The following is a 24534-nucleotide window of genomic DNA, read 5'->3' as shown; positions in this document are numbered from 1 at the left end:
GGGGGCGGATGCTGGTAAATTGCATTCAGAGCATAAGCTGGGGACTTCCAGGATGGAGGGGACTTGGAGCCTCATTTTCCCCAGCCATTAGCCCATGGGCTAGAAATAAGATCTGTTTCAGAAATGTGTGAACGGTGCTGAAGGGATTTTCTTAAACTTTCAGCAAAGTGAGTTCTTCAGACCTATTTGAGATACTTTGACCAAACCTTCAGAGTGGCCTTTAAGATGCTGTCTACTATGGGGTGGCTATTCAGACGTATAATTCTACATTGACTCCTAAAAATTAGGGATAGGAATTGGGATGTAGAAACCGTAAGAAGCTGGATTGTGATCATTACAAAACTGCTACTTCCTTCTGCTCCTCAGACACACCAAGTTCGCTCCCATCTCCAAGCCTTTGCCCCTGCCATGCCCTCCGTCTGACCTGCCCTCCCCCAGATCTGGTACCGTTGACTCCTTGTCTTCATTTAGGTCTTGCTCCAATGTGGCATTCTCAGAAAGCCCTTCCCCACAACCCTAGTTAAGGTAGCACACCCCTGCCCCCATCATGCTATTCTCTCTCCTATTGCCTTATTCTCTTTTCTTCATAGCAGTTACAATATCAATGATGATAGTAATAGCTAATATTAGGGAGTACCAACCACGTGCCAGACAGAATTATAAGAGCTTTACTTGTATGAATACATTTGATCCTCACATTAAGCGTATGAGAAGAATATTATTATTCCCATTTTACAGATAAAGAAATCAAGTCCAGAGAGAAGTTAATGTAATAGTTTGGCCCTGGGAGTCTTCTATCAGTAAACATTTATTAAACACATATTATGGACCAGGACCAGGCTCTCTGCTAGGATTAGGGGATCCAAAAATGAGTAAGTCATTGTCCTTGCATTCAAGTCATCAGGAGACCAGTGTTCCAGACCAGGCTGGGCCAGCGGCTCCTCTCTGAGACCCTGGAGCAAGTTGCTTACACAGATATATGTGCTTTAATTTCCCCATCTGTAAAATAGGAATAAAGGAACCTGCCCCAGCTAGTCCTCTGCATTCTTGGAAGATTTGTTGGTGAAATCACTTTGAGATGTGCACAGGGTGGTGCAGATGCAGGGAGCCATTGGGCATCCTCACTCTGGAACTAGGAAAGAGCAAACATATTCTCTCTTCCTACCTGGATGAGGGAAAGGTAGATAATTAGCCACCACTCATCTCTGTCTTGGTGGTACCAAGTCCTTATCAGATTTCACCCCCTTCCCTTACTTGCAGTCGTTTTGTGGTATCAAGCAATTCTTAAATGTCTAAAAGAGTCTAGCTAGAATCTCAAAATCAATTTTTGGTCCATTGATGTAAGAGATGTTGTACTTATATAACTGGTCAATAGGATTATGGTATGTAGGGCAGCTGTCCCATCTGATTGAAAGTGGTGAGTTTTATTTTCCAGGGACCCCAAAATCCCTTGCCTACTGATGGTACTTTTTGTTTTTTGTTGTTTTTTTTTTGCGGTACGCGGGCCTCTCACTGTTGTGGCCCTTCCCGCCGCGGAGCACAGGCCCCGGATGCACAGGCTCAGCGGCCATGGCTCACAGGCCCAGCCGCTCCATGGCATGTGGGATCTTCCCGGACCAGGGCATGAACCCGCGTCCCCTGCATCGGCAGGCAGACTCTCAACCACTGCGCCACCAGGGAAGCCCTGATGGTACTTTTTTGAAGGAAGTTGTTCTTATTCATCATTAGGCTACCAGCCTGGCTGTTTAATTCCAACAGCTGGTGTTATTCTGAAGCCAATGCATGAGCACTGTTTTGGTTTCTGTGGTTTTGCCAAGGCCATTAATTAAAAACAAGCTCGTGATAATGGATGGGATGTTGGTATGTGATGGGGAAACAGCCCTGTGGAAAGGGATTCTTGCTCCTTGTCATCCTCTTGAGATGGACTTTAAAGAATGGGTGACCAGACCTTTCAAGTAAAGCAGGCCAACGTGTCTGACCCCATCCTCCTAAATAGTATGTGAGAGGGAGCTTTGGTCGCTGGTTCTTGCCCTGGGCCTCACCCCCCTTTCTATCATCATGGTTTTTTCCCTGTGTCTAATTTGTTGCATGATCTGTTAATAACCAAACATGCCCTCACAAGCTGGGGAATATTTGCAGAGTGATAAAGCAATTATGTTATAATCTCCCACTTTCTAAAAGAGACAGGCATCAGGACTGCACACTCTGGGAAGCTTCCAGGTGCCAGAGCCTATTGACTCTGTTCTTTCATTCGTTTGTACTGTTGCCATCCAACTGTAGGCCCCTGTCACCCCATCCATCCCCCACCTGTCCGTCCATCCATCCATCCATCCATCCACCCATCCATCCATCCACCCACCCACCCATCCATCCATCCATCCATCCATCCACCCACCCATCCATCCATCCATCCATCCATTCATCCATCCATCCATCCATCCATCCACCCACCCACCCATCCATTGATCCATCCATCCAGACATCCATCCATCCAACCACCTGTCCCATCCAGTGGGTCTCTTATTTTTGAGCACTTATTATGGATCAGACCCTGAGCTAGGGCCTGGGGATGTAAAGATGAGTAGGTCACCATCCTTGCATTCAAGTGATTCATACAGTAATAGCAGGACGTACGAGAGTTCAGTGAAGTGTTTCACGCTAGCATAGTTGGGGCTTTATATTCCCACTACCAAGAAAAGGCAGGGCTTCCCTGGTAGCGCAGTGGTTGAGAGTCCGCCTGCCGATGCAGGGGACACGGGTTCGTGCCCCAGTCTGGGAAGATCCCACATGCCGTGGAGCGGCTGGGCCACTGAGCCTGCGCATCCGGAGCCTGTGCTCCACGATGGAAAAAAGACAAGCTAGGTGCTTACCTATATACATCCTCCCTCCTTCCGTCCCTACCGGCCTCTCATCCTTCCACAGATATTAACACCTACTAGGAGCAAGTCCCTTCCTTGTGTGTATCCCCACCTTCCCTCGCTTTGACATTGGTCCATTTCCCACCCATGTAATTCCCTTACTGCTTCAGGCATGTCACCTGATCTGAAATTTGGGGCAACATCCTGTTCTAAAGGTAAAGTTCCAGCTCCTGAGCTTGGCGTTTTGGATCCCTCCACTGCGCTGCCCCAGCCTGATGACCAGCCTGTGTCTCACTCATCCTGTGACCAGCAGACCTACTCACTGCTCCCAGACGTGTCTTGCATGCTGCCATCTCCCGTCTAATTCCACTCACCCTGCAAGGAAAGCCTGGGAAGGTGTGTTGCCTCCTGGTTTGGGCCCTGGAGGCAAGCATGGCTATTTTCATTGGATGCCCGTCCTACCACATTGTATGGTTACCTTTCTGTGTGTGTCTGGCTCACTTTCCTTTTGTCACGTGGATGGGATTCTTGCTTCATATATCTTGGTTCTCCTCAGTGACTAAAGGGCCTACATATGGAAGTCACCATCTCTATTTGCTAATTAAAATTGGGGGAAATTATACATTATTTATCACCTCTTCCTGTCAGTCCCTTAGTTCTGCTGCTGAACTAGACAAGGTTGAAATTACCACTCTGGGACAAATGTGTGGTTTATCTAATCCATTTTTTAACTCTCAGATAGGTAATGGAGAGTGTGAGAATGTGTGCTATTTATTCTCCATCTGCCCCCCGCCCCCGATCTATTTCTGCCACGCTGTGTCTGGGGAGGCTGGCCCCTATGGATTACATCAGCTGGGCTCCTTTATTTTACCTTCTGGTTTCACTGGGTTTGGCCAGTAGGAGACACCAGCAGGAGATATAAGAACAAGGAGGAGAGAGAGGTTGGAGTATTAATCCCCCTGATTTCTGGCAATGGCTTCTTTTCCATCTGCAGCCCCTCTCCCAGTACTGGAGAATCACTGGGCTCCAGGAACAGTTGTTCCCTCCCCTTTCCCTTCTAACTTAGGGATGATCAAGGCTTCTTGCTGGTTTCAGCCTCTGGGTGCCACACCATATCTTGTTGGTTCCCTTAACCCTTCCTACACCTCTCTAACTGGTCCATTCATTAAATTATTTCCATTTAAACCTTTTTGAGTGCTATCTATAGTATTACCGAGAGTCAACCTTGCAGGCTTAGTTATCAGCCCATGAATTGATCTGTTTCATTTTCTTACAAAAGGGTTTTGGGGTTTTGTTTTGTTTTTTTCGACGGGGAGCACACATTCAGAAGAATCTATGATAAAAATAATAGTCTCTTGGCTTCTTCCCTCCCTAACTTGTCACTCTCCCTTGAGGCAACCTCTTGTAACTCTTTCAATTATCTTTTTCTGACATTTACCTCCATATTTAAGAGTAATGTGCTTTTGTTTTACTCCTATTTTAGAAATTACCTGCTTACTTCCTGTTATGATAGATGACGACTTAGCTCGCTTATACCACCCTCCTACCTCCCCTCCCCACATCCTCACAGTATAGTTGTATCGTTATTTATAGTTCCTCTACTTGGTTAGCTTTATAAGTAATATTTTTACTATCATATTTCTTGCTTGTTAACAACAGTATCTCGACGCCCTTAGTCAGTAAGATGAAGGTATCAGTGCCCTTACCCCAACTGCCTTCCAACTTTTCAATTTCTGTCATCTCTATTTTTACTTTTACATTGTTAAGGGTGATAACACTTACATTTTTATTTTGTAACTGCCAGTAAAAACTGTGCTGTGTCTGTAGTTTGACTCTAAAGACTGAAAAATCAGCAGATAGGGCTTATGTGATTGTGAATGTAGAAACAAGTCGTGAATTGACAGTCTAACCCTCCGACATACTTGTTTGGTTTGCCTAGTGATTTTTTAAAAAAGTTTCAGCCAACATTTTAAAATAAGGAGAGTTTTCCTAACAGATTCAGAGTTTGGGGTATTGTTTTAAAGGCTGTAAGATCTGGTCTGACGTTCCATATGGCAACACTCTGCTGGAGGCTGCCCGCTTTAAAATGGGCTTTCCTACTCCAGTTTGCTGCAGTCCCTACTACTCATACAGTGTATGCATGTGCTCAGACTCCTAGCCTGCTGTGTTCATTTACTTATTTACCTGACCCTGAAGGCGTTTAAGTGTGTGACCCTGATGCCTGATCTGTTGTCCTCTTTGGAGTCCATAATATGTATTTCCTTTATATATGTGGCTTTATATTTTTCCAAGAGTATGTCATTGCCTTCGTTTTTTCCCCCCACCAATTGCTATTATCATATCCTCATTGTTTTTCCTCCCAAACTCTCTAGCCAATTGGGTATTTTATATGTTCTCCCTTCCCCCCAGAGTTCTCTATCCTCCTCAAATTTGACCTGGTTGCTGTCTAGGCCTGCTACACAATTGACATTTGGGATTTTCCTGTACTGTTATACTAGGTTAGTTCTGCTGCTTCCTGGGTCTCATCTTTTCTTTGGGTCCGTTCAGTTTCTTCCGAGAAGGAAATTCCTTTTTTTTTTTTAATGCTTGGGAGAGTAGATACCTGGCTGCCCCATGAGTACCAATGGCTCGACTGTTCTGACATCAGATTTTATATCATCCCTGCCTCCCCCACCCCACCACCTTTTCATCCTCACATTTGATTCCTGCCCTCCGCTGCCTTGGTGGCTCTGAGTCATGAGCCTCTTGGCCATTCTGCCAGGCTGATGGACTCTCATAATATCTGTGCCTACTACAGGGTCAGGCTCCCTGTGGCTGCCTCATCAGTTTCTAATCTTTCATACTCTGTCTCTTTTCCACAAAGTTGTCCCAACCTCTTTTCCAGTAGCCCTTACCTGTTCCCTCTGTTGTTTGAAATTATGTCTTAAAAAAACTTATTTCACTCTCATCTTGGTGATGATGTGTCTAGATGGAAAGAATATAAATGAATGCAGTTAATTTGTTGTCCACCATCTAAAGTAGGTGTTTTTAATCCTAAATTTACCTCTTTTAGGATTTAGAAGTTCCTTGTATTATCAACATGTTTATCCAATTCATAATTTTCTTTTAACTATCAAATTTAGATCTTGTACTAACACTGTTAAGGCAGTGGTAGCTGCCGTAATCATCTCCCAGTTCTCAGGGGCTTACCACGATTGAAGTGATTTCTTGCAGCTCTAACAGTCAAATGCAGCTGTCCTGGCATGACTGGCGTTCTTCCACAAAGTAATTCAGGGACCCAGGCACCGTCCGTCTTGTGACTGTGCTGTACCTTAGAGGATGCATTCTCAACTGGGGCAGTATCACGCTTAGGGGGGCAAAATTAGCTCTTGGGGCCAAAAAAAATCTCATTTTAATACATAAATCACAGATATACATTTGGTACATAAACAGATAAACAGTGTATTAAAATTTCCTAGGCGGAAGAAGACACCTAGGAAAAAAGTATCTGAAAACGCTCCTTACAAGGGCAACAGTGATGAAAGAAGGTTGAGAAACACTGCTACCGGGCCTAGGAGTACCCTGTGTTCAGGTGGAAGGGAAAAAAACAAGGTGGTGAAGGCTCACCCACTTCTTAACAATCTTGGCCCCCAAATGACAGAGACCTCTTCGCCCACATTTCATTGGTGAGCTCTAGTCACGGGTCCCACCTTGTCACGGGAGGAGCTGGGAGGTGTAGCTCTGGGCTAGGCAGCTGCCTCTCAGTGACAACTCTCAACTAAATGAGGGGGAACACAGATTTTGGAGGACGGCTGGCCTCCAAACACAGGGGTCAGCAAACTTTGTCTTACAGAGCCAAGTAGTAAATGTTTTAGGCTTGCGGGCCATGTGGTCTCTGTCACAACTGCTCAAGTCTGCTTATTGTGGCCCAAAGCAGCCATAGACACTATTGACATGAATAGGTGTGGCTGTGTTTCAATAAAGCTTTATTTACATAAACAGGTGGCTAGCTGGCCTGCAGGCTGTGGTTGACCAACCACTACTGATCCCTACACCTGATGACCATTCCAGAGCTTTTCCATTGCCTACTTTTCCTTGCCTCTCAGGACCTAACCCAGGTTCTTCTACATTCCCTGTGCCGAGACGGGACCTACAGCTGCCCCTTAACTGAGTGAGGAGTCCATAGTTTTTCTGTGAGAAGAGTGGGATGGGGTATGACCCTCAACCAAGTGAAGTGTACAGGTCCCAAGTCTGGAGACAAGGAATGCATATTGCATGTGACAGTATGGTATTAAGCCATCCCCACCTCTAATCTCCGCTGCCACCTGACACGGTAGGAGGCCGAGTACCTGGCACATGTAGTAAGTGCTCAGAATATGGGGACAACTCCTGTATTCAATGCTCAGGGGTCCCTTAAAATACCTGCATTAGATGAAATAAGTCCTCAGAGGATCTGCGCTCTGCCTCTCATAACATTAGAAACTATACCATATTTTCAGTGGATTATTTCAATGATTAAAGCTAATAGTTTAATAACATGGCCATATGCTCACATTAGAAATGGAATAGAAAACTACATATACAATATGATCTCAACTATCATATTTTAAAAGTTTAGCAAAAAAAAAAAAAAGGAAATATTCTCACGAAACGATGGGATTATGAGTGGCTTTTCTTTTTCTCTTGTGTATGTTTAAAACTTTTACAGTGAGCATGCTTTCTAGGTGGAGGAGAATAAGCGTTATTTTAAAACTATAGGGGAAGGGAGTCAGCGCTGAGTGTGAGTGGTAATGAGGGTGTCTGCCCACTTGTGGGCATAGACATGGACCCAAGGATTCCACCAGCAATTCTGTCGGAACAAGTCCCTCTGAGGCAGCCTGTCCTGCTCACCCTCCCCCAAATTAGAAAGGCTTCTTTACATAGCGACTATGGAAGGGTTCCAGCCTGCTTCTCCACTGAGAAATTCTTCTCATTTCTAAGTGATGAGAACCTCATCTAGATTCTGTTTCCGCTGAGGCGGGACCAGCCTCTCCGAATGAATCATCTAGATTATCAATAGGGTGAGGAGAAGAGGCGCCCGGGGTTAACTGCGTGTCACAGGCATTGGTCATCTCGGCCTCTCCCCGGTGGGCTTACTTGACTTTGGGGAGAAATGAAATCACTTGCACCCTAAAGTGCTCTCTGTGTTGGACCACCAGCCCGGTGGCCTGACCTCCAGGTGCCCCTGCCCCCCAACGGAGCAGAGAACAACCCATTCTGTAGTCGTAACCAAATTCAAGATCATACCCAAATGCCCGTAACTGTCCAGGAACCCTCTGGGTTCCTCATTTGCCTCTTCCAGGTATTGAGTGATTGGGTTTGGGGCCCTCCACCCATGTCCTGCCCACCTGAGTCCCTTCTCTTCAGCCCTTGGCTGTTTCTTCTGGTGATTTTGTTCTTCATTCCTGGGCTGTCTACACACTGCCTCAGCCTGTGCCCTCCACACTCATCAGACCTGTTGCATTCTCCAGCTCTTAGCCCCTTCACTAGGACAGGGTGGCCCCTCTCCCTTCACCCAGGGCCCTGTCTTGACTCTCAAGGGACATCATCTGCTTGAAAACAGCTCCCCGTGGCCTCCGTCTGCTTGCCCATAGCCTCCAGCCTCCCTGTATTCGACCTCCTCTGTCCTTGTTCCAGGACCTCCCTCTTCGCTCCCAATTAGGTTGGAGGAACCTTATCCCAGCTCTTTGCCTCCGCCCTGGCTCCTGTGTTCTGAGATCTGGTCCTAGCATCCTCTCTTTCATCTCAACACACATACCCTGGACGTGCACGTGATGTACGCGCATGTGTAAGGACCACACTCCGGCAGGCACAGGCACCGGTTAGTCCTGTGCGTGCACATGGACTCCTTACGGTGACTTGAGAGACCCTATACCAGGGCTTCTTAGCCTCAGCACTATTGATGTTTGAGCCCGATAATTCTCTGTTGAGGGGGGCTGACCTGTGCGTTCAAAAATGTTTAGCAGCATCCCTGGCCTCTACCCACTGGATGCCAGTATCATGTCCCCAGCTGTGACAACCAGCTATGTCTCCGGACATTGTCAGATATCCTCTGGAGGACGAAATCACTGCAGGCTGAGAACCACTACCCTACATGTCGGGGACCCCCTGCGCCCCCCCCAACTCCTCTGCTCTGTCCCACCCACTGTGCCTGCCGTGTGCACACTGATCCTTGCCTCGGGGCCATTGCTTCAACTGTCCCTGCTGAATGTCCAGTGTTCTCCACTCAGATTTTCACTTGGTCATCTGGGCCTCAGCTCAACTTTCACCTCCCCAAGGCCTTTCCTGACTGCCCTGTGGGAGCAAACCTAGTTGCTTCATCATGTTTACATGAGCACTATTATCCGAGGCACCCAGCCTCGGATTTGGAGTTGAGAGATGAAGACGGGTGGGTGGCAGAGTCAGAAGGCTGCCAAGAAGCCCCTCTCGCCGGCTTATGTAATTCGCTCCGCGGAGAGAGAGCGCAGTGGGGCTCAGCAAGTGAGTCCCTGGCTGCTTGTCATGTGAAGAAAACTGATGGGAACGACACTTTTCCTCCTCTGCTTCCTGCCCTGCTTTTTTGTTCTTTGTATCGTGAATAATGTGAATACGGGAGGAGCCTCATACTTGGAGTTATTTTTACAAGGTCTCATCTCTGCTGCAGATGACTCAGAGCTGGGGCCTTCTCTTGAAGACGTTTCTTGGGAAACGCCAGAGAGATGCTGCGCCCTAGGTGAGCTGGGGGTCAGAGAGGCCCCTGACCCATCTGGAGCCGTGTCCACTGGGGGCAGGAAGTGGGGCTGGAAGGAAGGCCTCGCTGAAGGCCAGCGCTTCTCCCGGCTTCCCTCTGCCTAGCCAGCCCTGCCTTTTCCTCACCATCCTTTTCTGCTCCAGCAGAAATGACCAGGATGGCCTGCCAGTCTGGAGAAGAGAGAGGGCACTGCCCCCAAGGTTGGCCCTGCAGGCTGCTGGTAGACAAGGCCCCAGCAGGCTGGTGGCTCTAGTCAAAAGGTATGAAAACTACCTGGACAGTGGTCACCAGGCCCTGAGGGAAAAGGAGAATCAGAGAAACGTCTTCTCATGTCTCCAGCCGCCCCCGCTGCCCATGTTCTTGGGGTGTGAAGGCTGCATCTCACTCTCTGTTTCTTCCATGTTTGGCGCTAAGACCCAGTGAATGCGTGTTGAATAAAGGAATTAATGAAAGAGAAGCACCTTTTTATGTGTAAAGCTGAACTACCTGGGCATGTGTATAGCACAGAACCTCATGCCGTGGAGGATGGTGGGTTCTGCACCTGCTCCAGAAGAGGGGCGTGCCCAGACCTCGGCACGTGGACTGGAAGTTGTCATCACTCTCGGCGCGGGCATCATCTGACTTGACCCCTCACTACCACTCTGAGGGGCAGAGGTGTCGTTTCCTTTTACAGAGGGTCACGGAGGTCAACAGCAGCACGCTCAATGCTGTGCAGTTAGTAACCGGCACAGCTGGGTTCTTCTGCCCTAAATCTGCCGATTCTGTGACTGGTGCCCTGACCCTGTGATGCCCTAGAACCTCAGAAACCCCAGAAGTAGAGACTCCCTTGCTTTTGGAAAAGACTCCACACCCTCCTTCACTCACAGCTGCAGTGCTGTCCTTCCGGAAGATCTGGTCCTTTCCCTTCTGTTCTGCCTGTAGCAGAATTGCTGGTTCTCACCCATCTGCTACCCGACAATTCTTGGGAGAATTGGAAGGCCCCTCTCAGACACCTCTGATGGTTCTAGAGAAAGGGGGATTTGGGGGCATACACCCTTTTTCCTCCTGCTAAAATTCCCTAACCCCCCAACTCCCTTTCTTGCTGTCTTCTCCCAGGTCACACGGTCCCCGACTTACAACCCAGGTGGATGGAAAAGGTTTCAAGTTGATCATTTGGAACTCAGAACGCATTTCTCCATAGAAGTAGCTTGAACATGATGCTGAGTCTACCTGTAATATATCTGAGATAGAGTATTAATAACATTGGCCAAGTAGGGAGCTAGTATTAATATTAATGATTTCATTCATTAATTAACTAATAATAAGCCATCACCATCTCTTGCCTGGAAGACTGTAGCAGCCTCGTCACAGGTCTGGCCTTTTCCACTCTTATCCTCCTATAACTTGTTCTCTATGTGAAAAGCTGATCAAGCCCCATCTCTCCTCTGCTCCAAGCCCTCCAGTGGGTTCCTATCCCCGTGACCGGGCCCGTTCCTGCCTTGCCAACCTCACATGCCGGCCTTTTCCAGCTCCAGAAAGCTTGTTTCGCCAGAGGAGTCAGCAGCCACTGTTCCCTCTGCTTGGAACTCTTGTCCCTCCTCGAATTACCTGGTACAATCTCAGTTCATTCAGGTCTCTGCCAGATGACACCTTTTCAGTTGCCCCAGGACACTTCAGATAGGTGACCTCAGATACCCATCCCCCATCACTCCTCTGCACCCCTCCCCTTCGTAGCACTGATCATACCCATTCCACTGCTGGTGTATTTGTTTACTTGGGTCCTGTTGGTCTCCTCCACTAGGATGCCAGCTCCACAAGGGCAGGGACCTGGTTTGTTTTATTGGCCGTTCTGCTTTCAACGCTGGAAGAGTACCTGACATATGGTAGGTGCTCAATAAACACTTTTAAGTAAATAGATACATGAACGAACGAACGATGTGTCCACACCTGACCGATAGGCAGATTGTGGTTTCTTGTGGAATTTATCACACATTCCAAACATCAAAAATTAACTTCTTCATTTCCCAGCCCTTGGGATTTGAAGTGTAGGGACCTCATTTTAGTAATGAGTTTGTCGATTATTCTGGAAACCAGGACTTCTTACTCTGCATTCTTGGCGAAAATAGATACTCTTCTCCGGTTCTGAATTTGGCAAAGGAGGGGGGTGGGCACTTTGGTGTCGTGAGTCTCCTGCCTCCGGTTTTACTGAGAATGGCCATGTATTTTTGATTACTCTAGCTGGGTGCTTCTCACCTCGGCACCACTGACACTTTGGACCGGATAATTCTTTGTTGTGCTGTCCTGTGCACTGTAGGATGTAAGATGTTTAGCAGCATCCCTGGCCTCTACCCATATGATGCCAGTAGAACCTCCCAGCTATGACAACCAAAAAATGTCTACAGACATTGCCATTCCCTCGAGGGACGAAATCATCCCAGGTTGCAAACTACTACTCTACCATGTGCTGGAAGTCTCGCCACACCCACCCCCCACAACAAAGAATTATCTAGCCCCAAATGTCAGTGGTGCCAAGTTCAAGAGAGCCTGCTGTAGCACAGCACTGATGGAGTGTTCTATTTTCTGCTGCCCAGTGGTAGCCACTTGTCACATGTGGCTGTGGAACACTTCAGATGTGGCTGGTACAACTGACGAACTGAGTTTTTAAGTTTATTTCATTTTAATTAATTTTATTTTTTTTTTAAGATTGTTTTTATGTGGACCATTTTTTTAGTCTCTATTGAATTTGTTACAATATTGCCTCTGTTTTATGTTTTGGTTTTTTGGCCCCGAGGCATGTGGGATCTTAGCTCCCCGACCAGGGGTCAAACCCACACCCCCTGCATTGGAAGGCGAAGTCTTAACCCCTGGACTGCCAGGGAAGTCCCCATTAGTTTTAATTTAAATAGCCACTTAAATAGGCTAGTGGCTACCATATTGGATAGCACAGCTCTAGAGAAACCTGTGCGGCTCACACTTTAGTGTCACACAAATCATCTGGGGAGAGCAGAGTCTGATTCAGCAAACCTGGGGTGAGGACTGAGAGTCTGCATTTCTAGTGAATTCCCAGGAGATCCCAAGGACCTCCATTTTAGTAAGATGACCTAAGTCTCTAACCTAAAGAGCATATAAACACAAAAATGACATTTCTGCTGCCTGGAAGGGCTTGTTAAAAGACACTGTGGTGTAGTATGGGGTGATGGGGAAACTGTGGTCTGTGGAGTCAGACAGATACTGGTATGAATCCACTGTTACTCAGCTGTGTGCCCTGGGCAACTTACTTAACCTCTCTGAGCCTCAGTCTCCTCAACTATAAAACAAAACAGTGATCATTCCCAGCTTGCAGTGTGATTCTGAGACACTGTATTTGAAAGCACCAAGCCCAGTGCCTGCCTGGCCCGTACTGGGCACTCAGGAAATAGCAGCAGGTGTTACTGGTTCATCTAAAGTAAAGGCATCATTTACACACATCAGCCCTTAACGTTTAGGCCATGCCTGAGACCCCCATGTCAGAATCCCTCAGATGTTCTTTGGAAAAGCAGATCCCTGGGCCCAGCCCACACCTACTGAGTCAGAGCCTCTCACGGTGGGGCCCTGGAAGCTTTGTTTATTGTTGTTTTTAACTGAGGTAAAATTCGCACAGCATAAAATTAACCACTGACCATTTTAAAGTATAGAGGTCAGCGGCATTTAGTGCGTTCTCAGTGTTGTGCAGCCATCACCTCTGTCTAGTTCCAAGGCATTTTCATCACCCCAAAAGGAAACCCCATACCCATTAAGCAGTCACCCCTCATTCTCCTACCAGCCCCAGCCCCTGGCAACCACTGGTCTGCTTGATATCTCCATGGACTTACCTACCTTTTGGGTATTTCAGATAAAAGGAATCATTCAGGGCTTCCCTGGTGGCACAGTGGTTGAGAGTCCGCCTGCCGATGCAGGGGACATGGGTTCGTGCCCTGGTCCGGGAAGATCCCACATGCCGCGGAGCGGCTGGGCCCGTGAGCCATGGCCGCTGAGCCTGTGCGTCCAGAGCCTGTGCTCCGCAACGGGAGAGGCCGCAACAGTGAGAGGCCCGTGTACCAAAAAAAAAAAAAAAAAAAGGAATCATTCAATATGTGACCTTTTGTGTCTGACTCTTTTAATGTTTTCGAGGGTCATCCATGTTGTCGCATGTATCAGAACTTCATTCTTTTTTATGGCTGAATAATATTCCATTGTATGTCAATACCAGATTTATCTGTTAGCCAGTTGATGGACGTTTGGGTCGTTTCCACTTTTGTGGCTATTGTTAACAGAGCTTCTTTGAACATGTGTGAACACGTTTTTGTTGGAGTGCCTGTTTTTAGTTCTTTTGGGTTTACACCTAGGAGTAGGGTTACTGGGTCATTGATAACTCTAAGGGACTGCCACACTATTTTCTAAAGCAGCTGCACCGTTTTCCATTCCTGCCGGCAGTGCAGAAGGGTTCCAATTTCTCCACATCCTCACCAACACTTGTTATTATTTTATTATTACCAACATAGTGGGTGCAAGGTGAAGCTTCATTCTTAACTTCCCCAGGTGGTCCCTATGGGCGCTAGAGCTGTATTCAGGAGAGCTTGCCCTGCACTGGGTTAAGTGATGGTCTACGTCTCACAGAGGCATGGGACTTGGGACTCAGTCAGACAGTGCTTTCGTTGGGCTGGTGAAACCCATCAGAGGATTGGAGTTGTTAATTTGAGTGTGTTTAAGAGGTTGGATTTTTTTTCACACATCTTACTGTCTTAGCCCATAACGAAAAACCACAGAGGATGGCTTATAAACAACAGAAATTTATTTCACACCTTTCTGGAGGCTGGATGTCCAAGATCAACATGCCAGCATGGTCGCGTTCTGTGAGGGCCCTTTCTTCCTGGTGCATTGCTAATACTTTCTCACTGTGTCCTCACATGGCAGAAGGGGTGAGGGCGCTATCGGGATCTCTTTGATAAGGGCACTAATCCCATTCATGAGACCTCCACCCTCATGGCCTAAGCACCTCCCAGAGCCCCCACCTACTAATAGCATCACCTTTGGGGGTTAGGATTTCAGCATATGAATTGGTGGGGGAGGGACAGAACATTTAGCACGTAGTACTTACTCCCTCCCCTTTAGTAAGGGGAACTGAGAGGATAGGGGCAGCTTGTTCTCAGCTTGCGCTGGAAAGGCCAGATCAGTGCAGATGACCCGGGGGAGCTCCCCCACCCCAGTGCCCCCATGGGCAAGTTACTGCAAAGCACCTCTACCTGCGGCTTGGGGCTGGCCTGGAGGGCCTGTCCCGTCACGAACTGGCTTTGAATTCTTCTGTTTTAATAAAATTTAATGTGAAGTTTTGCACTCCACCAGATAGTATAGCTGGGCCTGATTTAATTTTTAAAATTAGGGGTTATCCCCCCAAATATTAAAGTGTATTTCAGGAACACATCAGGTTAATCCTGTGGCTCTGAGGATAAAGGTGATAAACCAGGGTTAGCGGGCAGAGGAGTGTCGGGGAGGGGGTTATCGTGGGAGTGCTTCATGAAAGGAATAGTATTCCTCTCTAACAATGAGGATTTTGTTTCCCTCTTCCGGAATTTCCTCGAATATAATCTCTGGGGTGGAAAACAACATTTAAACGATGCATTGTATCCACAAGCAAAGGGAGCAAGGTCCTACTGTAACTCCCTGGGCCACTTCAAGATTGCTCTAGGACAGAAGCCCAGCACCCGTGGCCTCCTTAGGTTCTCAGCCTTGGCCACATGTCACAACACCTGACCAGCTTTAAGCACTATTGTCTAATGGGTTTTGGTGAACCCCAAGCATCTGTGTTTTTTAAAGCTCCCCAGGTGATTTTGATGTGCAAACAAACTTCTGTGCTCCCCCATGGGACACGATGGTGCAAAAAGCAGACACTTGCTCATGCCCTCAGAGAGCTTACAGTCTGACTGGGGAGGCCCCCTCGTTAATCACATAATTAATTAATTGCAACTTTGATAAGTGCTGTTGCACACTTGCGTTTCTGGAGAGTCCAAGAAGTCTCACTGAAGCTGTATCTGAAAGCTAACTAGATGTTAATGAGGGGGGAGCTAGGAGAAGAGCATCCCAGTCAGAGAGGGACCAGCATGTGCAAAAGTCCTGGGGTAAGAAAGAGCTTGGAGTGTGTGAAGACCTGAAAGACAAGCTGACTGGAGCTGTGAGCAAGGGAATAGGAGGCCTGAGGAGGTTGGAGAGTGGATGGTGGTCCGCCATCCATTGTCAGCCTATGTTAAGTCTGTCTGATATGCTCTCAGTGTTTGAGCTGCTGTGATATTGGTCGAATACCCCAGCTTCTGTGTTCTGGAATAACCAGGTGCATGGAGACCTGATGAAGTGGCCATCTATCTCTCATAATGGTCTGAGCAGGAATGCCCTCTTCTAGTGCCTATAAATTATTCTTTTCTCAACCTCCATGGAGGTAAGAGTGGGGCATCTACAGAAGAGGAGAGATGGTTGGAGAGAGAATGGGAGTTTTCACCACATTGGAAAAGCTTCCAGGCCTCCCCATCTGTTGATAGAATGTGTCTCCCTTGAAAATTAGATCTTCTTCCGTGTCACCATCATCTCTGTACAGGAGAACTTGTTTGACAAAATGAGTGGCCCCCACGTGACTGGAGTCTAAGATTCTCATTGCATTGATGACCCTCCACCCTGTTTCTTAGATGTTCTTAGATTAAATCTACAGATTTAATTCCTCTTCCTCCTCAATTTCTTCTCCTCCCCCTCCTGCTTTTCCTTTTAAAAATCTGTGCCAATTTCTAATTTATTGTGGGTGGCATGGAGGGAATTCTTCACACTTCATTGGGTCCTGCTTCCCATTTCAGAAGCTCCACAGTTTGTCTCCTGTGTCCCCTCCCCTCCCCTGGCTGCCACCCTGCTCCTGTCCAGTTTTTGTTTCAACTGCTCTGTGGCCAACAGGAACCCTTCCTCTTGGGTTTGAGCCTCTCAGTACCCATTTAAAGTGTTCATGTCTCTATAGTAGTTTTTCCCTCCCAAGACTCTTAAATCTTCATTCTCCCCTTAACTCTAACAGCAGTGTGGTCTGTAAGGCATCGTTAGTCACCACTGTGTGCAGAAGGGAAACTGAGACCCAGACAGCCATGTGGGGCATGGGGCAGAGTCTGGCCTTGCCTGGTGGCTTGCTGCCTGTGGGTCCCTGGAAAATCACAGAGCCTTCCAGGGCTGTGTCCTCACTGGTCGTGTGGGAAAGACCTAAGTAAGATTTCCATGCCCGTAAGGCAGTGCCGTGGTAGAGAGGAAGGGCTTTCCGGCTTCCCGTTCTGGTTCTGTCACTTAGTTCTGTGGTCTGGGACAAACCAGCAGGCCTCAGTTTCCTCACCTGTAACATGGTGATACCAACAGTGACCCCACAGGACTGCTGTGACTATTCGGGTGCTTCTTGGGAAGGCCAGCACCAGGCCTGACCTGTGTTTAGGCCTTCAGGGTGTGGTAGCTGTTCCGTCTCCTCTCCCTTCTGGAACTCGGCTGTTTGTCCAAGGGAACCCCAGCCGTTAGTGGTGGAACTAGAACCCAAGTCTGCTGGCTGCCGGCCCGGAGCCCCCGGGTGGAGCTCCCTGTAAGTCCTGGGGTGGCATCCAGAGAGGGTGGGCCTGGGGCCACCGAGGTGAGACTCGGTGCCCGTTAGCCCTGGTGCAGGGGGACTTCCCGCTGGGAACTCTCAGCACAGTGGCAGGGGACCCATGAGGTCACACACCAAGAAACTGTGAGTCATCGGGACCCCTGCACCCCTGCAAAGCTGCCCTGCAGCCCCAGTGCCAGCTGGGAAATTGTTTCCTGGATTCCTGTTGATTTTCACGTTGAGGAGGAGTATGGCTGTCCCCACACACTGCTGTGTGATAGTAATGCTGACACTTAACCCAGGGCCAGTTGGGAGCCAGGAAATGTGCTCAGTGTAGGACCTGTGCTCTTGCTAATCTCACAGCAAGGAAGGCACTGCTAACTCCATTTTATGAAAGAACCAGGCCAATTGACCAGTGAGGGGCGGGGCCAGATTTGAACCCAGGTCTGCTTGGCCCCAAAGCTCATGTTCTGTGCATGAAATTGTATGACCTTCCGTCGAGTAACATTCACCACGAGGCTTCTCCAGCAGTCATTTAATAATAGAACGCTGGGCTTCCCTGGTGGCGCAGTGGTTGGGAGTCCGCCTGCCAATGCAGGGGACACGGGTTCGTGCCCCGGTCCGGGAAGATCCCACATGTCGTGGAGCGGCTGGGCCCGTGAGCCATGGCCCCTGGGCCTGCGCGTCCGGAGCCTGTGCTCCGCAACGGGAGAGGCCACAACAGTGAGAGGCCCACGTACCGCAAAAAAAAATTAAAAATAATAGAACGCTTGTTCACATCCCAAAACCCACATCCACTGTCAGTCTACGTCAGCCCTGACCAACTAATTTTTACCACGGGTCAAATTGGATTTGGCCAAGTTACCACTGTTGAAGAGAAAAATAGATGAGTCCCAAAACTTGCTATAAAATGGGAGGGAGGATAAGGTGGCCCCTGTGTTGGATGCCTCGTGCCAGCTTAGGAAGAGGGAGAATTAGCTGACATGCACCTTACTTTCCTGGTTCGCCTTAAGTAACTTCTTGGGCACTTTTGGAAAAACCTGCACATCTATAATGCATGGTCTGGATACCATCACAATGGAAGCATGCTGTGAGTCAAGAACCGATTCGGTCCTTATTAAGAGCCTCCTTTCATCGCTAGAATGTGCCGTGTTCCTTCCGTCACAGGAACTTTGCACAGCCTATTCATTGTGCTGGCAACACCTTTTCTTTCTGTCTTTTCCCTCCCGCCCCCACCCTATTTTGTTTCACTAATTTATTCTTAGGGCTCAGATTAAAGACTAGTTCTTTAGGAAAGCACCACTGACCCTTTCCTGTGGCTAGATCTACCCCTGACATATGCTATTATAGCAGTAATCATACTTCTTCAGAGCACCGCTATTATAGTTATTTCTAATTTATTAATGTTGGTTTCCCCACTAGAGGATAAGCTCCATGAAGGCAGGGACCACATTGGTCTCAACTGTTGTATGCCTAGTGGTTTGCACTTGCCTGCTATATACTAGGCGCTCAGTCAACAATGGATGGACCAATGGATGGTTGGATAGATGGCTTGAGCTAGTTAACTTCATTTCCTTTACCTTAACTCCAGCCAATATACTCTTCTTGCAGGAAAGGGGGATTGTAATTGCCTGTTTATATGTCTCCCTTGGGTCTCTTTGAAGAAGAACCCATATTGAGAACACTAGAGTCTAGCCCAGCACCTGATATGTAAAAGTTGGCTGTGTGGTCTAAGCTTAATCTTGCCCATGAGTGATTCCAAGAACTATTGCTCCTGTCGGGGAGCCTGGAGAATTATTTTCCCATGTTGAGAATAAGGATGAAACACTCATGGAAACTGAGGGAAGTCCATCCCTGCTTCCCACCTCGTGCCATGGTTTAGCTTCTTGGTAAGATCTGCTATTGAAGTTGCCAGTTACTCTGTTGACTTATGTATACATAAATAGTTATTCCTGTAACCTTCACTTAGCCAACATTCAGAGATGATAGACAATCTTGGTAACATCACAGACATCGCTTCCAAAGCATTCCCTTGCTATAGGAATGTTTATGATGTGCTTATCGCTAGAATTTCATGAGCAACAAACTCCCAAATTGCAAATGACTTAGCATTTGAAGCAGCGAGTGAGAGTGTATGTGTGTACGCACTTAAAAAAAAAAAAGACTTTGAAAAGGGAATTTTTTTCTTCTACAGAGATATCTTCTACAGTTTAAAATAAGAACTACATAAAAGCTGAGAGTTTAGAGGAATGAGCACTTTCTCTTAAGCGTTCAAATGGGGGAAAATGACTTGTAATCTCTCCCTCAAGTATTAAGGCAATAGGCATTTAAAGGCTTTTTTGGGAGCTGGCTGTCACAGACAAAAGATTTCTCAATTTAAAAAACATCATTTTTATAACGTTAAATGGTAGGAATGAACGCCAGCAGCCCTCTTGACATTTTGGAAATGCTTTATTTTTTGAAACGTCCCAGTCCATTTTAATAGATGACACTTTTGTTCTTCCCATTCCGGGCAGTAGCTTCGGCTGGGGTTGCCATAGTTACAATTGGAAGTTCAAGGTAGAGCAGGACAGGGCTCCAGGCACAACTTCTGACCAGGTTCCCGTGAACCCAGTGTGTTGGTGCCACCACCTCAGACAGCCCCCAGCCACACTTTCCCAAAGTCCCTGCTGTAACTCTCCTTCTTGGAGAGAGACTCTCTGAACAGTCTGAACTATAGTCCAGAGGGTGAATTTGACATCATTTTTATTTCCAACCACCCTCTCTGAACCAAGAGCTCAGCCAGACATCTCAGGAAGGTTGCACTCTTTACAAACGTTTCCTATAGCAATGCTTCTCAGCTGTGGTTTGTGGAATGGTGCTGGTCTGCAAGCTGTTAACCGGTCCACGAGATCAGTACAGAAATTGAGAGGAAGCGCTTAGAAACTCTCATGCCGATTTGACAGAGTAAGCTGTTGAATCATTAAGAAGTAGGCTTGTACTCTATGAATATTTTTGTCATTTCATTTTTCTACCAGTTCCTTTTCTTATATTTTATAAAAGTATTCATCCATGATGGATCAGAAATTAAAAACAAAGAACTGGTCCTTCATAACAAAGAGCTTGAGAAGCCCTGTGCTGTAGCGCTTGTAAGCTGCCTCTGCTCCCTGTGGGACAGGTAGGCTGTTGAATGAACTTGGGGAAATCACAGCATTTACCAAATTATCTTGTAGTGAAACATGTGTATGTCTCTCTCTCTCTTCTCTCTCTCTCTCTGTCTCTCTCTCTCTCTGTCTCTCTCTCTCTCTCTCTCCCTCTCTCTCTCTCTCTGTCTCTCTCTCTCTGTCTCTGTCTCTCTCTCTCTGTCTCTCTCTCTCTCGCTAGGCTGTTGCTTGAAAGCAGGGACTGCATCTGATTCATCTTTGTAGCCTCGTTCCTTAGAGCCCTGCCTGGCACATCGGAGGGCGTGGGAAACATTCGTCCTGCGCCTGTCTGCTCCCCAATGACATGAGAGTGGCTGAGGCCAGCCTCGCGAGCTCCCGCAGCTTCTGGATAGTGTCCTTGGCAGGCTGGTGATGGAGAGCTGGGAGCAGACGATGAAGAAGTGACCTTTCTTTCTCTTTTTCCCACAGAACTAGGCCTCCTCTTCCCACCTGCCCAGCAGCATGAGAGCAGCACGACTGGCCGGCCGCAGGAGAAGCCCCCAGAGCCAGGCCCCCAACCCAACCATCTGCTGCGGAGGCCAAGGTGAGCTTGCCTCCCTTTTCCTAGAAAGTCTCGGCATTTTCATTTGAACTAATTCTCTATGCTTTTGTAATCCCTTGCCATATGCTGGGAAAATGGGGTTTACTGGGACATGGGTAGACTGAAAAAGTACATGTCAGCCTAATGGGGCAAAACGTGCTCATTTCGGCTAATGGAGAGGCCGATGGTGGAGCAGAAAGGACACTGGATTGAGTTTCTGGGGACTGAAGCTCTCATTATTCCTCCACCACCTCCTGAATCTGGGACCTTGGGCAGATCTTTTGGGAATCGGGTATCCAGGGAATTTTGGATGAAGGAATCTCTGGGATAGGATAGAATTGGAAGGATGGTCCACTCATGGTCTGGGACTCCCTGGACAGTCTCCTGTCCCACACAGGGTCATAAAGGGCCTTAGAGGATAAGCCAGGCCAATTCCCGGCCAATGTTGAGCAACGAATTGTTAGAAAATTCTTCCTAATATTGAGACAAATTCTTCCTCTCTGAAATTTCTATCTTCTCTCCTCTGCTCTGCCACATGGACCCACAAAGACTGGGCTTTCAAAGACTCTTCCACATGACCCTCTCTTTGGATTTGGAGATGGCTGTCGTGACTCTGATTTTCTTCTTTGTATAAATTCTCCCTGGAGACTGGCACCACTCACCTTGTCCTCTTGTCCCGTCCATGTTAGAAAGGGCTTCATCACCTCCAGTGTTGGTCCTCAGTGCTCACTCAGCCGGTACCATCCTCAACAGAGAATCCTTCGTTCGCCACTCATTCTTCAGGACATATTAAGAGACCCCTTTGTGATAGTCACTGTACTAGACTCTGGAGATACCTCAGTGAACAAGAAAGACAGGGTCTTTTTCTTTTTTAAGATAAAATAGGTATGGATCCTTGGAGAGAGTTTGAAATAAGCATTGAACCATTTCTGTGTGCTCCTTTTAAATATTTTATCTTTTCAACTTTTTTCTTAAATGTTTTATGAGTGCTGGAAAAAGCGTGTACTCTCTAATTATTAGATATATAGTAGTTTTTTATATATGATCATTAAAATAAGCTAGTTCATTGTGCTGTTCAAATCATCTGTAATATGTCCTTGTCTGTTTTTGTCTGACTAATCTTCTCAATAACACATTATTGAGAGACATGTTAAAAATCTCCCATTGGATTTGTCCATTTCTCCTTGTAGTGCCCAAAATTTTGCTCATGTATAAAATTTTGTATATTTTAAGGCAATGCTGTTTGGTTAGAACAGGTGTATCTTACTGATGAATTGGGATTCATTTCAACCATGTTTATATTTGTTTTTTTTCTGCTCCTTCTTTTTGGTTGAGATGTTTTTCCCTCCTCATTCCATCTTCTGTCTTCTTATTTGGAAGTTATGTGCTCTGTATCTGTTCTTTCAAATGTTTAGCCCATCTATTTTAACAGGCATACTTAACAAAGTCTAAAATTAATCAATGTCTTTACCTGCCTCCCCCAAAACACAAGAACCATAAACTGGTTTAATTCTAACCACTACCTCTCCCAATTTATATACAATTGTTATCCTGTGTTTTCATCCTGTCCTGTTTTTTTCCCTACAATTTAGACATCATTGTTTCATATGATGTGTTTGTATCCACATTCTTATCCATATCTTTTCTCACCATTCTTTCATGAATTGGAGATCATTATCCTTCTGCCTAAAATAAACCCCTTTAGCATTATCCTTTAGTGAGAGTCTGTTGGTGGTAAACTTTCAAGTTGTTTTTGCTTTGGTTTGGTTTGGTTTTTGTTGGCTTGACACTATATTTTGCTCTCAATTTTGAAAGGTAGCTTTACTGGATATTTTCTCTTCGGTCACTGAAACCATTATTCCACTACCTCTGGCTCTGAATGTTGCTGTTGAGAAGTTGGCTGTTGGTCTTCCTTTATAAGTGACCTGGCATTTCACTCTAGTTACATTAAAGATGTTGCTGCTTTCTTTGGTGTTCTGCCACTTCCCTCTCATGTAGCTAGGTGTCAGTTTCTCTGTCTTTATTCTGTTCCGGTTTCATTGGGATTCCTAGAGCTAAAGATGAGTGTCTTTCAACAGTTCTGGAGGATTCTCACCCTTCATTCTTTGAATATTGACTCTTTCCCATTCTTTCTAATAGCTCCTTTTGGAACTCCAGTTAGACATATGGTGGACCTTCTCATTCTGTTCTCCGTATCTCGTAACCTCTATTCCATATTTCTCACCTCTTTGTCCCTCTGTGCTGAACTCTGAATAATATCTTCCAACCTGTCTTCCATTTAATTTATTCTGTGTTTCAAATGCTGTTTAATCCATCCATTGAAATTTTTTCCTTTCAGCTTCTTTATTTATCATTTCTAGAAGTTCTAGAAGTTCATTATTTTTTAAATCTGCTTGGTGATTTTCTCATTTCTTGCTTATATTTGCAAACTTCTTGATTTCTTTAACATATTGAAATTGCTGTTTAGAAATAGTAGAATTTCATGTCTGGTAATTGAGAATCTGAAATCTTTGCAGGTCTGATTCTGCCGTCTGTTGCTTCTGCTGGCTAGTACTCATAATGCCTTGTTTCCTTGTTGTTGTTATTTTCTTTGAGCTGTTCATTTTCCTTAGAACTTTACCTTTGTGAACTGTTTGAGGTATGGCTTGAAGTTAATTTTTCCAGAGACGTTTTGCATTAACTTCTGCTAGTTGTCTGGGAGCACTCCCAATCAAAAATCACTTTAAATTCATTTTCTACCCAAAGCTTTTCTGGCTACATAAGTAGCATGAATTCAAACTGCAAATCTGTGTGAGATCCAGCTTATGGGTTCAGATTTCTATGCAGCCCAAGGTCAGGTTTCCTCGTGGTCTCCTTTTGTGTTGGGGGTCTATTTCTCATTCATTGAGGGTGGGGCCTTTTGAAGTCCCAATTTTTTGAAGGAACTAAGCTTTTTCTCCTGTTTCCTGAACGCTATGCAGCTCTCATGGGAAACTTAGAATCTGTAGGGTTTGGCAGGAACCCTCAGGGCAAAAGCCAGGTTTGCTGCTAGCTTACATCCCAAAGTTCCTGCTTTTGGTTTTGTTTTTGGTCTTCGAAGAATCCTTCCATTCATACCAGTTCAGCAGTGTGTATACAGTCTTTTTATTTTAAATTTTAAACAGCATGTTAAGTTGTTTCAGTTGGGAAGGTCAAGTAGGGTATCTGATCTGCCATATTGCCAGAAGGTCTGTTTTCTTTGTTTTCTACCATAGCCCCATGGGGCAGGAATTACTATTCCTTGTTCACAGAAGAATGAACCAAGGCTCAGAAAGGACACGTAACTGACTGCAGTCACGGGGCTAGCAGGTGATGGACCGGCAAGGAGTATATCCCTCCCCTATCCCCTTTTCCCACCTTTGCTCTCCTCAAAATAACTTAACCAATTTTGGGGGGATTAGCTTTATGCTCACAGAGGATATAAGTTCCTACCAGAATAAATAAATAGTTGGGCAGCTTTGTAAAATTTGTTTATGAATCTATTGTTTATCTTCCTCGAGAGAGGAAATGGCTTCTGCATATTTTGTGGTTTGTTTCTCCTGTGGTCCCCAGCAACCTTCCTGCTTCATTCCCACTTGGCAAAGACCTCCTGGACCTGC

General features: G+C 46.5%; 1 protein-coding gene across 20 annotated transcripts in view; it reads left to right on the top strand.

Annotated features, from left to right (window-relative positions):
• Window positions 1–24534, top strand: part of TRERF1 (transcriptional regulating factor 1) — a 229467-nt gene that overhangs the window by 142144 nt on the left and 62789 nt on the right. For 19 of the 20 annotated variants that reach the window (XM_027127249.1, XM_027127250.1, XM_027127242.1 and 16 more), the window contains one exon: window positions 20806–20920. The gene's annotated coding sequence lies outside the window, so the exon portion shown is untranslated. Of the gene's footprint in view, window positions 1–11386; window positions 11469–20805; window positions 20921–24534 lie in introns of all 20 variants that reach the window. The other variant, XM_027127245.1, reaches the window with a different exon arrangement.

The sequence above is a fragment of the Aethalodelphis obliquidens genome, unplaced genomic scaffold (assembly GCF_003676395.1).
Source record: "Aethalodelphis obliquidens isolate GAN/ISIS:26980383/991018 unplaced genomic scaffold, ASM367639v1 scaffold31, whole genome shotgun sequence".
In the NCBI taxonomy this organism is placed as follows: domain Eukaryota; kingdom Metazoa; phylum Chordata; class Mammalia; order Artiodactyla; family Delphinidae; genus Aethalodelphis; species Aethalodelphis obliquidens.
Note: the sequence above shows the minus strand (reverse complement) of the source record. Positions and strands in the feature narration are given on the sequence as shown.